Source organism: Dermacentor silvarum, chromosome 2 (genome assembly GCF_013339745.2).
Source record: "Dermacentor silvarum isolate Dsil-2018 chromosome 2, BIME_Dsil_1.4, whole genome shotgun sequence".
In the NCBI taxonomy this organism is placed as follows: Eukaryota; Metazoa; Arthropoda; class Arachnida; order Ixodida; family Ixodidae; genus Dermacentor; species Dermacentor silvarum.
This window is the reverse complement of record NC_051155.1, coordinates 195,493,425-195,508,154: the sequence shown is the minus strand read 5'-3', so window position 1 is coordinate 195,508,154 and position 14,730 is coordinate 195,493,425.

Below are 14,730 nucleotides of genomic sequence, written 5' to 3'. Positions count from 1 at the left end.
GGCCCTCGATTCTTTTCTGCATGTTAAATACTTATCGCATGACGCCGAAGACCCGTGCGTCGGCCTGACTTGATTTCCTGCCGAAGCGCTCAATAATGCAATGCTTGGAGGAGACCAAGGTTTTATGGTTTGGAAAGTACAGCAGGTTTTTGTTTTTTATATTTCTTGGCCACTCTTCCCAAGTTTGTTCGCTGGCAAAGACGTTGACTGCGTCTCCATGCCATGACGTGCACACGCCTTTTCCGTTCTGTTGCATAAGCCCTGGGTTGTGGGATTACTCCGGAGAAGAAAAGGGAAGAGGGCCCAGGGCGAATGTCTGTGTAAACTTGCCGCGAGCAAAGGACCGCTGATACTTATTTAGTTTGACATGTAGTGTATAATTAATCCGGGTGCCGGAAGCGTGACACATTGTCCCTCGAGAGAGACTGGGGGGCCCAAAGGGTACAAATACAGGCGAGTTGCTCTTTGTATAAGGCGGTGCGACGAACAGTAAAAAGAAACGTAACAACAGACTGAACCTCATGTACTCAACACTTTGTAAAAGAGTGGCCGCTTCACTGCAGGACTTGCCACAAAGAAACGAAAAAAAAATCAACTGACTGAGGGAGATGACGAAAGAATATTAAAATCAGAATGAAATAAGAACTTAAATGCGATTGAAAACACGGGGAAGCGGAAGGAAATGCCCGTTCGTAATGAAAGGCTGCGGGCCGTGTCTCCCAGTGAATGTTAATAAATAAATCCCTTATATGTTTTAACATTCGCATTTCGCCGCCCTTCATCTTATGTGGACACAGCGTGCGAAGCTACTTTCACACAGTACAAAGCAATCAGTTTTGTTGTGTTCTTTTAGTTCTTTCTGTCCGTGCCACAAAGAGCGTGACGCAGCTCACAGTTACACGGCCGTTTTCGGCTTACGGTTTTACAACGACAAAATTCGCAATGTTGTAAATCTACAATACCAGAAACGCGGGCACGTTCACACGCCAAGAGGCAAACGAGGAATTATTGCAGGCTGTGTGCATTCCATGTAGCGTCATAGCAACAAAATGAAACTTGGAGCGCGTGTAAACAAACTTTGAGTTCTTTTCAAGGCTTTTTCCTTGGTTACCGTTTTATAATTTTGTCGATATCACCTTATTTTTCGGGCCGACGTGTATTACTACTGTTCTCTGTATTCTAAGCACGTGCAAAAAAATTGTGATATAAGCTCCAAATCGCGTCGTGTCAGCGCAGGTCCACGCTTATGAAACCAGCAGGCTGTTTCAGTGTTCCCTATTTAGAATACGGTATGGTTAGATGAAAAATGGCACATTTTAATAAGTAATCTCCGGGTTTCCAGGTGCATTTGTTTTTTTTTTCGTTGCTTTGCATGATTCGTGTCACACGAGACAATATTTTGACCGGCACCATAAGGACTTCTGCTAGAGGGGAAACGTAAAAAAGCACTACTACAGCGAGAAAAATGAAAGGCGACAGCCACAATTATGTGCCATCTCTATAGAAGCTGCGCTGGAAGGTATTTTAATGTCTGTCTTCGGGTCAGTGATTACGCAAGAGGCTAGTTCCTGTTTTGAAAGAAGAAAACGTTGGCTTGGAGAATGTCTATGGAAATAAATGGGAAAACAGTGAAAGCCCATATAACTTCTTTATTCTTAATTGTGACCTTACGTTGGTCGAGAAATTCAGAGGCGAGCTCAAATGAACACTCCGATGTGGCTAGCGGCATTGTGGAAAAAAAAGCACAACACTCGATACTGTGTATTCGTAATGAGTGTTCTGTTTGTTTGTTTTTGTTTTGTTTTTTTTACCCAATGCTGCTAGCCACATCGGAGTGTTCATTCGACTTCGCCTATGACTACGACGTGCCTCATATTCAGACCGTGATCATAGCACGTAAGACGCCAGAATTTATATTTTTTAGAGGTTAAGTGAAGCTATAACGTGATGCTGTTCAATTGGTGTGATGGAAAAAGCCTGGCTCATGGTCATATTCAAGTATTTCGAAGGTCACTCATATGGCTACATTGCTTCTGGTGGTGGTTCAGTCTTCTTGGCACGTTAGCGAGGCCTTGACAAGAAAAAAAAAAGAAATTCAGGTACCTGCGTTTATCTTCACACAAGTTAGCACCACTATGACTGGTGCAGAGGCAGTGTATATACAGGTGCCGGCGCCATGTCGCACGTTAGTGCGGTAACTACATGAACGTTGTTAGCGGCACACCCAATTCTTGTCTGTTTACTTCTTTTCTAGAAGGGATGCGTGGTTTCAAAGGCGCAGGCTTTTGTATATGGACGTTCGGTATCTCATCCGAGTATCGTTCACAAATGCACGCTTCCCACCTGCAAGCTGTTGCATCACGGACCTCATCGGAAATGCTTTTAATCTCTTTGTGATTTTATGCATACAGTGTACAGTGCGGCCTGTTTTCACAACTTATGTTGGCGTGCTCATCTTTATCTGGAAACCTGTCTGTGTATTGTTTACTCGTCATCGCTCTCTTCGTGCTTGGGAACAGGCGACGTTTTTTTTTCTATATTGTTTCTTTCTCATCTCTTCTACGCGAAAATGAAAAGCCTTCACTTTTGCAAATTGACTGCACCTTTTATGGCAGCCGTTAAAGAAAAGCATGACAAAAAGAACAAGAATGTTGACCAAATGCGAAAGGCAGCTTAAACTGTGTCTTGTCTTCTAGCTTTCTCGCAAAAACTGCCTCATTACAAAGCTATCGATCTCGTACGAGACCACCTGACAAAAATCACGACGTGCACAAAGGGATTACTAATTGAAATATAAAGTCTGGGTTCCTGGGTAGGGTAGTGTACTGGTAGTGTGTTTGTTATATTAAGCTGTCGCAAAACGATAAAGCTCTTACTACGGCCATATTTAAGAGTATGCGGCGCCATTATAATGCTTTTGCATACATCCAACAGATGGTGCACATTGTCTCTATGCAGTGTGCATAGTGCGCATTGTGTGCGTGTGTGCACGTTTGTAGGGCACACAACCATACGCATTTCTGGTTAACATTCTTGCCTTCACACTTTCTTTCATCCTGCTTGTCAGCCGTTGCGTAGCGTTCGTGGCGTAGCCCAAAGGTGGAACGGCAATATGGATGGCAAAATCGTTTGAACGCCAACTTTGACTTTCACCTGCCACGTTGTCTCGATAGGCACGACCGTGCCTGTCGGCATCGCATTCCGTTGGGACGTCACCTACACAAAACACTGTACGCATTTAAAACGCAACTGTCCAGCACACCACTGTGTCCGACTTGATCTTTTGACGAGTGGCACTCTACCTGGCTGGATTTTGCACACTTTAAAATCTCAAGAAATAGAGAGTTTTAGTGCCGCGTACTTTGCGTACGCAACGTATCATCATGCCGCAGTACTAAAACTTTCTAATGTCTTAATTAAGGAATGCTCTAAAGAAACATAAAAGAAAAACACAAGGTATGTAAAAACGCCCGTGTGCTTGCGTTGTAGTGCTCGTTAAAGAACCCCAGGTGGTTAAAATTAATCCGGAGCCCTGCACTACAGCGTGCCTCATAATAAGAACTGGTTTTAGCACGTAAAATCCCAGAAAGAAAGAAGAAGCAAAACACAAGGTCAGCTTAGATTAACGAAGTATTCTTTAAAGAATATACTTGCATTAATTTCGCGACGACAGGTACTTATTACAGGAGGAAATTAAAATCAGCGTTTTATTTTCTTTGTTTGTCCTCAACACCAGCCCGTAATATTGACGTCATGAATAATGGACCATTTTTTCGTGTTTACGCCGATTTCACTCCGCAAAAGTTCTTGAAAGTTGCTAGGTTCAATCTTCGGCACTTTGAGAATTCGTTGTAGTCCATCGTTACTAATAAAAAATGCTAACTTGGCCCGAGCAGACGATGTCAAACTCCATGACATCAGGTCGCACTGGTGCGGGAATTTCAAGGTGGCGGCACAACCAGTGTTAAGTTTTTTTCCCCTTTTCTTGCTTTTAGAGACTCTTCTTTTTTTGTTATTGTTGCAGCGTGATTTCCTAATACAGTTCGAATTGTTTTTCTTTTTAGCATCTCTTTATGTAAGTGTCACTTCTCTTGATCTGTAGAACATCCATTGACCTTCGCTGTGTGCTGCCTCTGCTTTCAGCGCTTATTACAGGGCGGTTCAAGCAATCCTTCGGGATACAGGCCTCGCCGAGGCTCTGTAAATTAAGATGAGCTGATTGTTCCATGCGCGCTTTCCGTGTGCGTTTGCAGGCGTGTGGAGTCGTTTTTTATTTTCTCTCTCTCCCTTCCTTTCATCACTCATCATGGATCGGCATGGCTAACCTCTCCAGTTATTATTATAAATTTCTCCCCCTTTCTTTTATATGTAGTTTTGTAGGGCTAGAAGCGCATATACTTTGCACATATATTGTAATGTGTAGTGGATTTTCGTTTTCATACTTAGGTTCCTGTTTTTCCTACACCTCATCTTTTTATCGCGATAGTTCCTCCGAAAAGCGGAGAAATCTTGGCGCAGCGATTGCTAAGGAAAAAAATACAACCTTAAGAAAGTGGTTCTTGCTGTGCCTTCGCCAGCTTACGCAGCGAAGACTCCGAAGAGTGACAAAATGAAAGCATATCCTTTAATGCGCAATGGTCGCTGCGTGAGGGTTACAAGCTTTAGAAAGGATTTTCGAAAGTAACAGATGAAAATATATACCGGCTTGTGAAAATATCATAAATTAAAAGAAATGCAACTAGAGAGAGATAAACAAGAATGCAAGTAAGCTTTGACTGTCGCTAATGGGCCCGCACAGTTTAGAACGCTGTGCATGGCAACTGCAGAGAAGGGCACGCGTTTAATTAGATTGTGGAGGCACACGTTGCGTCATTTTATTCTTCAATAAAATCACTACTACGTTGCACGAGGAGCTCAGTTGCCGGGGCTCAAATTTCGCTTGTGAATTGTGCGATACTTTGTGCGAAACGGCACTGTGATTGCATTTGGAAGACAGCGCGCTGTGTAACACACAAAATGCTCGCATTGGACGCAACCATTTATGACATTCTGATTCAGCTGCGTCGCGCAAAAAAAAAAAAAGAGAAGACCGAGAGAACCTTTGCGTGGAAGAAAAATATAAATGAAGTAACCATATATGATGCTTCATAAAGGCAAGAAGCCTTTCCTAGTCTTGAGTAGTAAGCATGAGGTCAATGTATATGCATTGTATTCATTTACCCACGAATACTGTTTATCGTTCTGCGGCCCCCCGGGTGATATCAAACTTAATGGGCCGGCTAAGCTTGAACAAGAAGCAGTTGTCACAATTGTCCAAGTGTCCATTAGTCTTGAAAGTTGAGCAATGCACACAACCACACGTCTACGCCATGTGAAGTGTGCCTGTGTCACTAGTACGGCGTCACTTGCGTGTACAAACCGAGAAGCAACCATTTTCATAGGTTTTTAGCGCAAAACTGCGTACACGGCCAGTCTCGTGCTATGAACGATGATCATTAATTAAAACGTGAACAGGTATGACCGGACAGAACTGAGTTTTTCTTATTATGCGTTCGCAAGCACGTGTAACGCATCCGAGATTAGTTCGCTCGAGGGTAGGTAAGAGACTGCAGAACCCTCAGCGATAGAATAAAGGGAGATAGAATCCACACGGTCATGTAATATCCCGCGTAAGGCGGGATCTAGTTAGCATTTCCATGTTCCCGTTTCAATTCATGTTGATATTTACGAGAATATCAGGCACACTAGGCTGCATAACGGGAATGTCTTGCACACCAGCTCTTTATTGCGTTTAAGACACTTTCGCCTGTTGATCGACACGCAAAACACGACAAAAACTTGGAAGCCGGGTATACTGGCAGTAAAGATTGGCGAAAAATTATTCTTCCAGCTCATGTAGCTATCACTTTCTTGTGTTAACGTTTCGTGGCGCCTTGTATATGGGACCGGATTTCTCAGCGACGTGGAAAACCAAATAAAATGCGTCCCCCCCCCCCCCCCCCATTCATGTAAGTGCCACATAAAAGCGTTTCAGTGCCGTCTATAAGCGACAAGTAAATTTATAAAAAAAAAGAATTTTTGTGAAAGCGAGGGGACAGCCCGGCTACATGCCGGGATTGTTATGGGAGGTGACTGAGATATAATAACAACGCGGACAAGAAAACACCAAGAACAATAAAATAGTACATGAAACAAACACCAATAAAGTTTATACTTGATTTATTTAGTTTAGTTGAAAGTCCCGAGGGGAGTATGCGGAGCATCAGCCTTTACGACGTACTCGGACTGCGTCCTCATCGGAATGAAAAATTGTTAACGTGTCTCGTAAAATTATTAGCGCGACGCTATATCGCTAGCTGATTCTTCCGTCTGTCGCCTGTACGCAGAAACTATCATCATCAACTACGGCTCGAGCGTCGTCGTCTTCTTCCACAGCTGGCTCTTTGGCGCCTCTCGGCGCAACCGCGCGAACGCGCTCGTGCCACTGCTCCCGCGTTCGTCGTCGTCGTCTTCTTCCACAGCTGGCTCTGTTGCAGCTCATCATTCCAGCGTAGAATTTCACTTCTGTCGACGTAATGGGCAGGCCACGTTTACGGGGGTATGAGCCATTGCTTAAGGGGGTATAAGCCGTTCACAGATTTAATTTTGAAGGAATTTAATATTGAAGAACCGCAAGCGGCAACGTGACAACGGCGACTGCGGGCATACCGTCAGTGACGTCATTTTCTCCGTCGCAGCCGAACGCGTTTGTAACCTCATTAAGAAACACAAAGACATAACCAATAATTGAAAAAGACTTTAATGTACCATCGGGATTAACCCAGTGAGAAACATCAGGATCGCATGTTTCATCTTCGCTGGTGACCATCTGTACGGAATGTATAGGCGGGGATTTTTATTATTAAAGCGAAGGTTTCGATGCCTCACTGATTCGTCCATGAGCACCGAAAACGCACTGCAGGAAAGCCTTCTTACTGCGCATCTGCGCATCTGCACACACAATAAAACAACGGCGCACGACATACGTATTGTAGAACACTACAGTTCACATTCGCAGTTGTACCGATAACAACAATGGGAACTGCAACGCCACGCTATGCATGCGAACTGTATATATCTGCATTGCATTATGCGCGTCACGCAATGCATTCCCGGCCGTCACTATGGGTAGGCCGTGGGTGCAGCGCATGGCAGAAGAGGCTGCCGTGCGTTAACGTAAGCGCGATCGTGGCCGTAAGGCCGATCCCGTGTATCGGCAACGGTAGAGCCTTTGACCGTCTACCACAGCGATCACGAGGGAATACTGTGCAAGTGTAGAGTCGTCCCTGAAAGTGTGAGTGCGCGCGTGTTATGAACGACTACGTAATCTAAAATAAAGGCTATGCAGTTTAACAAAATGTGTCTTCATTCAACTTCAACGTTAAAAAAAATACAATCCTAAACAAGCAATCAAATCACATAGGCATCGCATCGGGTCGCTCAGCATTTCTTGGAATTGTTGCGTGGTCGTTGGCTTTGGACTTTCATTCAGTTTGCATGGGAGAAAGCTTCGCGTTCAACTACCTTTCTTTAGGAAAGGGGTTATGATTTTTGTCATTTTCTACCTTTGTTTTGTACACCAACACCCAAACCTCAATGTTGTTCCTGGGCACACTAAATAAATTAGTGATTGTTTGAGTAATTGATTGATTGTTGTTATTATCAATACTATCAGGGAACATAGACCATTCCCCGTTACTGCCTCTTTCAGCAGATGTTTGCTTCCCCACAGAATGCAAAGTCCGTATAACTGCCATATCCTCTATCTTGATATCTTTCAAAACATGGTAACTTCTTTTTGTTCCGAGCTTCGCACTTCCTCTTGAGCCTTTATCATAGCTTCACTCCTATCCTATCTTCTCTTAGTTTTTCTCTCCTTCCGTATGTGCACTCCGTCCACATTTTTTTGTTATTGTTGTATTGCTGCTTATTATGTATCGGTTATGCAGTTGTTTTTGTTTTTCATCTAATTGCTCAATCCGATAACTTCTGTTGTAGTTGTTTTACAGTTTTAGCTTCTTTGTTCATCAGCACTCAGACCTCAGTGTTGTTCTTGGGCGCGTTAAATAATATATTGATTGAGTGACTATTATTAATATCATTATCCGATACGAAAACATAGACACAGTAGACAGAGAGAAAATAAGGGAGACAGAAGGCTGGCAACTGCCACTGCAAAAGGCACAACGCCGGCCTACTCGTTCGGAAGGAGAGGATAGAAAGCGAAATTGAAAATATAAAAAATGGAAGGGAAGAGGAAAGAAAAGAGCAACACGACAGATCAGAGAGACTAAAGTAAAGTAACGACAAAGAGTACAGCGCGGCAGTATAGCAAAGAAAAAAAAACGCAGGTCGCATTATTTAGAAAAGAATATAAAAATACAAAGGAAAAAAACAGCAGAAATGGTCTCGTCGCTCGTAAAGAAAAAGTGTGTCACAAACGGGAAGCCAAGTCAGTTTCTAGTAGGAAAGTAAGCATGGCGCGATGAGTCGGGTCGCCTCGAGACGCACCCCCACTCTCATACAGGCAATCATTGAGGGTCGTACACCACACGTAAACTAGACTATAGTCCCTGAATAGCGGCGTGCGCTGCGCAAATAAAGTAGGTCACTCTAATATCAAGTGATCGAATGCCTCGCGGGAACCACAAGGCACGCACGACGGACTGTCCACACGTCCATGTCGATATAAACGTTCACACACCAAGACAGAGCCAATTATTAACGTGAGTAGTATTGCTCTAGCTCGACGAAGCAAATCTCGACCGCGAAAAGGAGCAGGAAACGATCCAATAACAATGGAAGGAAATGATCCATTTGCTACACGCTGGTCTCAGTGCTGCTTGAGGAAGTAGCGACGAATCAGTGTCGTCAAACTTACGCAAAATATCCGGGCAGTGACAGTTGCGAGCACAAGTAGAAGCCAGCCAATCAGCCTCTTCATTTCGAGCGATATCCATGCACGTGTGAATGTATCCATCCTTGAGGAGAGACTTAATAAAAAGGCAAGAAAGAAGGACACATCGCTGCACAGACACACACGGACACAACTAACGCAGTGGCTAGGTCTGAGGGCTTTTAACTGTAGCGTAGAAATATGTTAAGCTGTCATTCTTGACGAATGAAATGCCAACTCACCGAGCAAACCATCGTTCCGAAGGCGTCCACTGGTCAAAGAGTGATACCCCACGAGAGATAATTTTGCTGGCATACTCAAAGATGCAAAACACAACTAACTGGATGACCAGCGTCACTTCTTCGTAGTCTGTTAAGGGCAGGGCGTGAGTCCGCAAAGATGACTGCTCACGTAAAACGGACAGCGCATATAATTAGATCACATGCAAAGACGGTTGAGTAGGGCAAAATAATTAATGAAATTTTTAAACATCAGCGACTCATCCGGCATTGAACTCCTTTCCCGCTACAGCCACAGGCTCTGGCTACGAACAGCGCAATCTTCTCAATAATTTCTTTGCGATTCACACATCATCTTATAGTCGACAACTGTATGGCCTTCCGTGGCCTCTGAAATACATGCATGGATGTCACAACTCTCAGCGTCCTCGCCGTACACAAAATACCGCACAAGATAGCGCAACGCCGATGTGGTGCGATACACACTGCTTAGCTCGCAGGGCTTTTAACTCCAGCGTATAGAAGAATGTTAAGCAGGGCAAGTTGGTATGGTAGCATCGTGGGGAGCCAGCACGCGGACAACAAAGTCCAAGAGAAGAAGACACGACACTTCGCAGTACCCGCAACTAAAGGTTTACCGAAAAAGGCCAACAAACTGAAAAACGATGATTAAACACGTACAAACTATATCACGTGATAGATGTTGAGGCGCTCACAAATCGCAACTCAAAGATTGACTCCGAACCAGCAACGCCCAAAGGCCACAATCACCGCGCATTTAGAACAAGGCAACTGCTCAAAAGCTAATAAAACGTGTAAAAAGCTGTGCGCCCTCAGGAGAGAAAGAAACGTCATGTGAATTGCGAGAAAGACTGGTGGTTATTCCATACGTCCATGGAATTTCGCAAGGCTGAAAGAAAGTAGGCGAAAGGTTTAAAGCTCCTGCGGCGTATTTAGCGCCGTGAAAGGTGGTAAAAAAAGGGGCAGTGTTATTCAAAAGAAAGCAGCTTGAAGCAGCGGTGGGTAAACGAATTCTGCAAGATTGTACTCTCAAGCCTCAGCTTGTTTCTTGCGTTATTTGCATGGTTTATCTAGGTTCCTTGACGTGTGAAAATGTATGTATTGGCCAAAGCGGACGGTGTCCGCAATTCGCACAATGCTGAGACAAATTTAAAGACTTATTTTTTGATTTAACATTCCACGCATGCTACTTTAACATTTCGTTATTACACCGTCCGCTTTGGCCAATACATACATTTTCACACGTCAAGGAACATAGATAAACCATGCAAATAACGCAAGAAACAAGCTGAGGCTTTTGAGTACAATCTTGCAGAATTCGTTTAAAAATAAAGATAAATATACGTCTGGAGTAATAGAGGCTTCCACGTTAAAAGAATTGGAGACAAATGCGCTAGCCAACCCTTGTTCGATATGCATGAAAAGAAATTTGTATAGCTTGAAAGAAACTGCTGTTGACTTAACTCGGGTGTAGTCCGCTTGTTGAACAGAAAACTGTTCGTGTAAACGCTAGCGGGTCGGGTCGAGGAAGCGTCGAGGCGAGTCCAATCAACCCGCCAGCGAAGGTTTGACTGAGTCGGTCAACCAGTCTGGCAAGACGCATGTGAAAGTGGTCGGGCCGGGCTGGGTCAGCTCGACTTTCAACTCAATTCGCTTGCCTCGAGTTTATGTAAACTTAGGGAATAAATTTACTTTCTTGGTCTCCAAAGCACAGTGTTCGAGCGCATCTGTAAACGTTTATTCCAAGCAGACGAAAGAGGGCAAGACTTACTGGGTATAATATTGCGCCTGGTATCGCTTCATTGCTTCGCATTATGGGCGAGAGATCTAGTTTTTTTTTTCTTCGGCGTATGATAATCGCGAAGCCATGGATGAAGGGATGGCCTGACGAGTGCGGCGTAATGGAGAAGACGGACGGACACAGCTAAACCTAGTACCGAGCTCTTAAGCTGCCTGTCGAGGTATAAACTTGTAGCATAAACGTAAGCTAAATACCAAGAATATTGAACGAACATATAAAATGAATGGCGCGCGTAAATAAACGAAATACAAAACTGACCAGAAAGCAAGCCGCGGTTTCGCGCAGTTTCACGGAGGGCTGAGATAAGGACCCCACACGCTCCGCGCTTGTTTCGTGGCGCAGAAATAATCTGTGCTTGATGGCGAACACTTGGGGACAGGGGTCGTTGAGTCGTTCAGGCAGAGCGGTTTCCGGTCTATTAACCTCGCAAGGCACGGTACTCCACGCAGCCCTTTACGACTATAGGAGTCGGTTAGTTTGACCTGTTTGCAAACTGCGGCCACGGCACATTGATCAAGGCCAAAGCGGCACGGACTAAACGTCCTGTCACCGCAGGCATGTGAACAATAAATCAGAGCCACGTGAAGTATGGTACACTGGGCGTACTCACGACCTCTCTCTAGCCGGGCTTGAGAGTGGCGCTGCCGCCGCGTGCAATGTTCAATCACTGTTCCACTCAATCATCGACGCTGTAACCCTAGCGAAAGCGTGACGTCAGCACGACGTTATTCCAACGGAGCAATTAATGTTACTACTCTGCTGCTGTGGCATGTCGTCTAGCTTACTCGGCTTGTCAGTACCGCGTTCTTGCTTTACGTTACCCTGCACATTCAGCGCTTACACCCAGACCCACTCCTTCTATTTTTTTTAATGATATGAATAAATGAGGAGATGCTGGCACCGAAATATGGTGCGGGCTACTTCTTTTTCTCATGGGTGACATGCATCCCATATTATCGCATATGTCACAAATTTCACGTAATATTACAAATCTGAAAAGTTGAAAAGAAGAGAAGGGCGCATTATAAACTAACTTAGGCCAAGTGTCAGGAACACCGCAGATGCAGTAAATATACATAAATGGCATAGGGAACAATATTGCATAGTAAAATTAACCATTATAAATGTTGCAAACACTATAATACAATGCAGATACAGAAAGAAAAATGCATACAGAGGCACATAACTAAAATCCGCATACGTGCCGTGTGTGTTTTCACCTTATTTCTTCGCAATATCCGTTGTCTACAAAAACTCTTTAAGAGCACTGAGCAAACGTTTTCGATGGCTCTTTGTTAGCCAGTCTTCTTTAGGCTTATTGGCCTTATATCGAGATTCATAAGTTTTGACGTCAGTCCGTTTCTTGGCTCAAGGTATGTGTGGCATTCTAAAAGTAGATGTACATCTTTTGGCCCCTCCACGTTCACAGTGAGGGTTTTAAGCTCGGTTAATATGGTCTAAAAGGATTTTTCTTGTGTGTGTGTGCGTGGTACCGAGTCTCAGCCGCTGAATAACTGTTTTGAGATGCCTGTTGAGCTATATTGTTCTGTGAAATTCTATAAGTGGATCACTATTATGAAGATCTGAAGTCTTATCAGCTCGATCGAACCACGTTCTTTCAGCATTGCGGGCAGATGCGTCTCTTAATGTACAACGTATTTCAGATGTAGTTACAGATAGTGTGGTGGTTGTGTTCTCCCGATGTACCTGTCGCAGTGTTGCATCAGCTGCACTATTTCGGGGTATGTTACAATGTCCCGGTATCCACTGAAAGACAACCGTATGATGCACTTCATTTTCTTTATCGACTTATTTTAACGTTTCGTACACCGGCGGTGTTTATAGAATATACACTTGAGTTGCTAATGGACAGAAGGGCTGCCTGCGAGTCACTGAAGATAACCCATTTTTGTGCGTCTTGTTTTCATATTATAAACCGGCCTGCAGACAGGATAGCTAACAATTCAGCTGTAGTCGAAGGCATTGCTCGGAATTGTCGAATAGCTGTTTCTATACGTAGGTGAGGGATGGCAAACGCGAATATAGATGAGTCGGGCATACTGGAGCCATTTGTGTATACACGACCGTATGCCGAGTATTGCAGAGATCTGATATAGCGTTATTTGTTGGGCAGCGACCGTTAAGGAACCCCAGGTGGTCCAAATTTCCGGAGTCCCCCACTCCGACGTGCCTCATAATGAGATCGTGGTTTTGGCACGTAAAATGCCATAACTTGGGCAGCGACCATGAAGAGATCTCGTTTCTTAATGATTTCTTCCACATACAATTTCATATATGGAACCCTATGTACCCATGTTGGATACGTGATATTCATCTTTTAATACTCATGAGTCGGCAGTATATTGTGAGTGATATTTATTGTCCTTTATATTTTTATTGCTACAGTATGTTTGGCGTGTTGAGTGATTAGGCGGAACACTTGCCTGCACAGCTCAGTAGTTCGCATAACGAGAAAGGGGACTGCCATGCCTCTGCAATAAAAAGAGCCATGGAGGTTGCATGAGAGACACCCAAACACACTCTCACCCCCTATTTCTCCAACCTTCATCGACTCGAAGGTCTTCCTCTACTCAACCGAGTTGTGTACAGCGCCAACCCACGATTGAAGAAGACACTACGCTTCTCAAGAATTGATGCGGAGCGTCGAAGAAGCACAGTGACACTTTTGTTGATGGGCGGCGCTGCCATCACTTTTCTTGCGTAGTGGACATGCGTGATGAACAAATGATGCACCACAAGGTCCCTGGACTGATGTATGAGGACGACATACCCTACTAAAATATCCTATTTGATTTCAAATGGGTTTCATCAAATAGGATTATGGAACGGGGTCCCCGTTTGAACCTATTTAGTCCAGACCTGTTTGCCCCTGTTTGAACCTGTTTAGTCTAGACCAGTTTGTCCCCGTTTGAACCCGTTTAGCCCAGACCAGTTTGTCCCCGTTTAGTCCACTCCGTTTGGCCCTGTTCAGTCCTGTCCTGTTTAAACCCGTCCTGTTTACCCCCTGTTCGAACCTATTATTTCCCTATTTGGGCGAGGTCCGTTAGACTGGTCCGATGTCACTTAACTAAGTCATTCTTTAAATCTATTTGGTGCACTTATGGATTTTAGATCAGCCTTGAACGTTTTGTGTGCCTATGAGTGCGCTTGCCATGTATGACCAATAGAGTACGCAACTTGAAAAAGATCGGTAGCTCATTTCATTTTCATATGTACTACAAGTATGCTAATGTAATTATGCAGGTGTACTGCATGTTTATCATTTGTACTCATCTTATTGCAGTGTTGTGTTGCTGTCATGGTTTGTGCATAAAACAAATGTACAGCAAAGCGTAATTTTAAGTTGGAAAAAACGTCGGGTGAAGAGGACTTGTAAAAGAAAGACATAAGTATACTTTACGTATGTTTTTATGTCCACCCATTCAAACATTAATACTGAAGCGCTCCAATTTTAAGACGGGGCATGTCGCACATCTGACAAGCATAGTTTATTCGAAATCCTAATGGTACTCTGACAGAAAACCAGTGGAATGTGTTGCTTTGGTGAGAGCTTGCAGCGCACCTGAAAAAGTAAAGAAAAGCCAACAATTTCTTTTCACTTAAGCAACTAGCGGACAATAAAAGGGATTTACAGACACTTGCAAATATCTGGAATTATGATATTTAATGAAGGGGCGAGTAATTACGGGATGCCAATTCAACATCAAGTCACC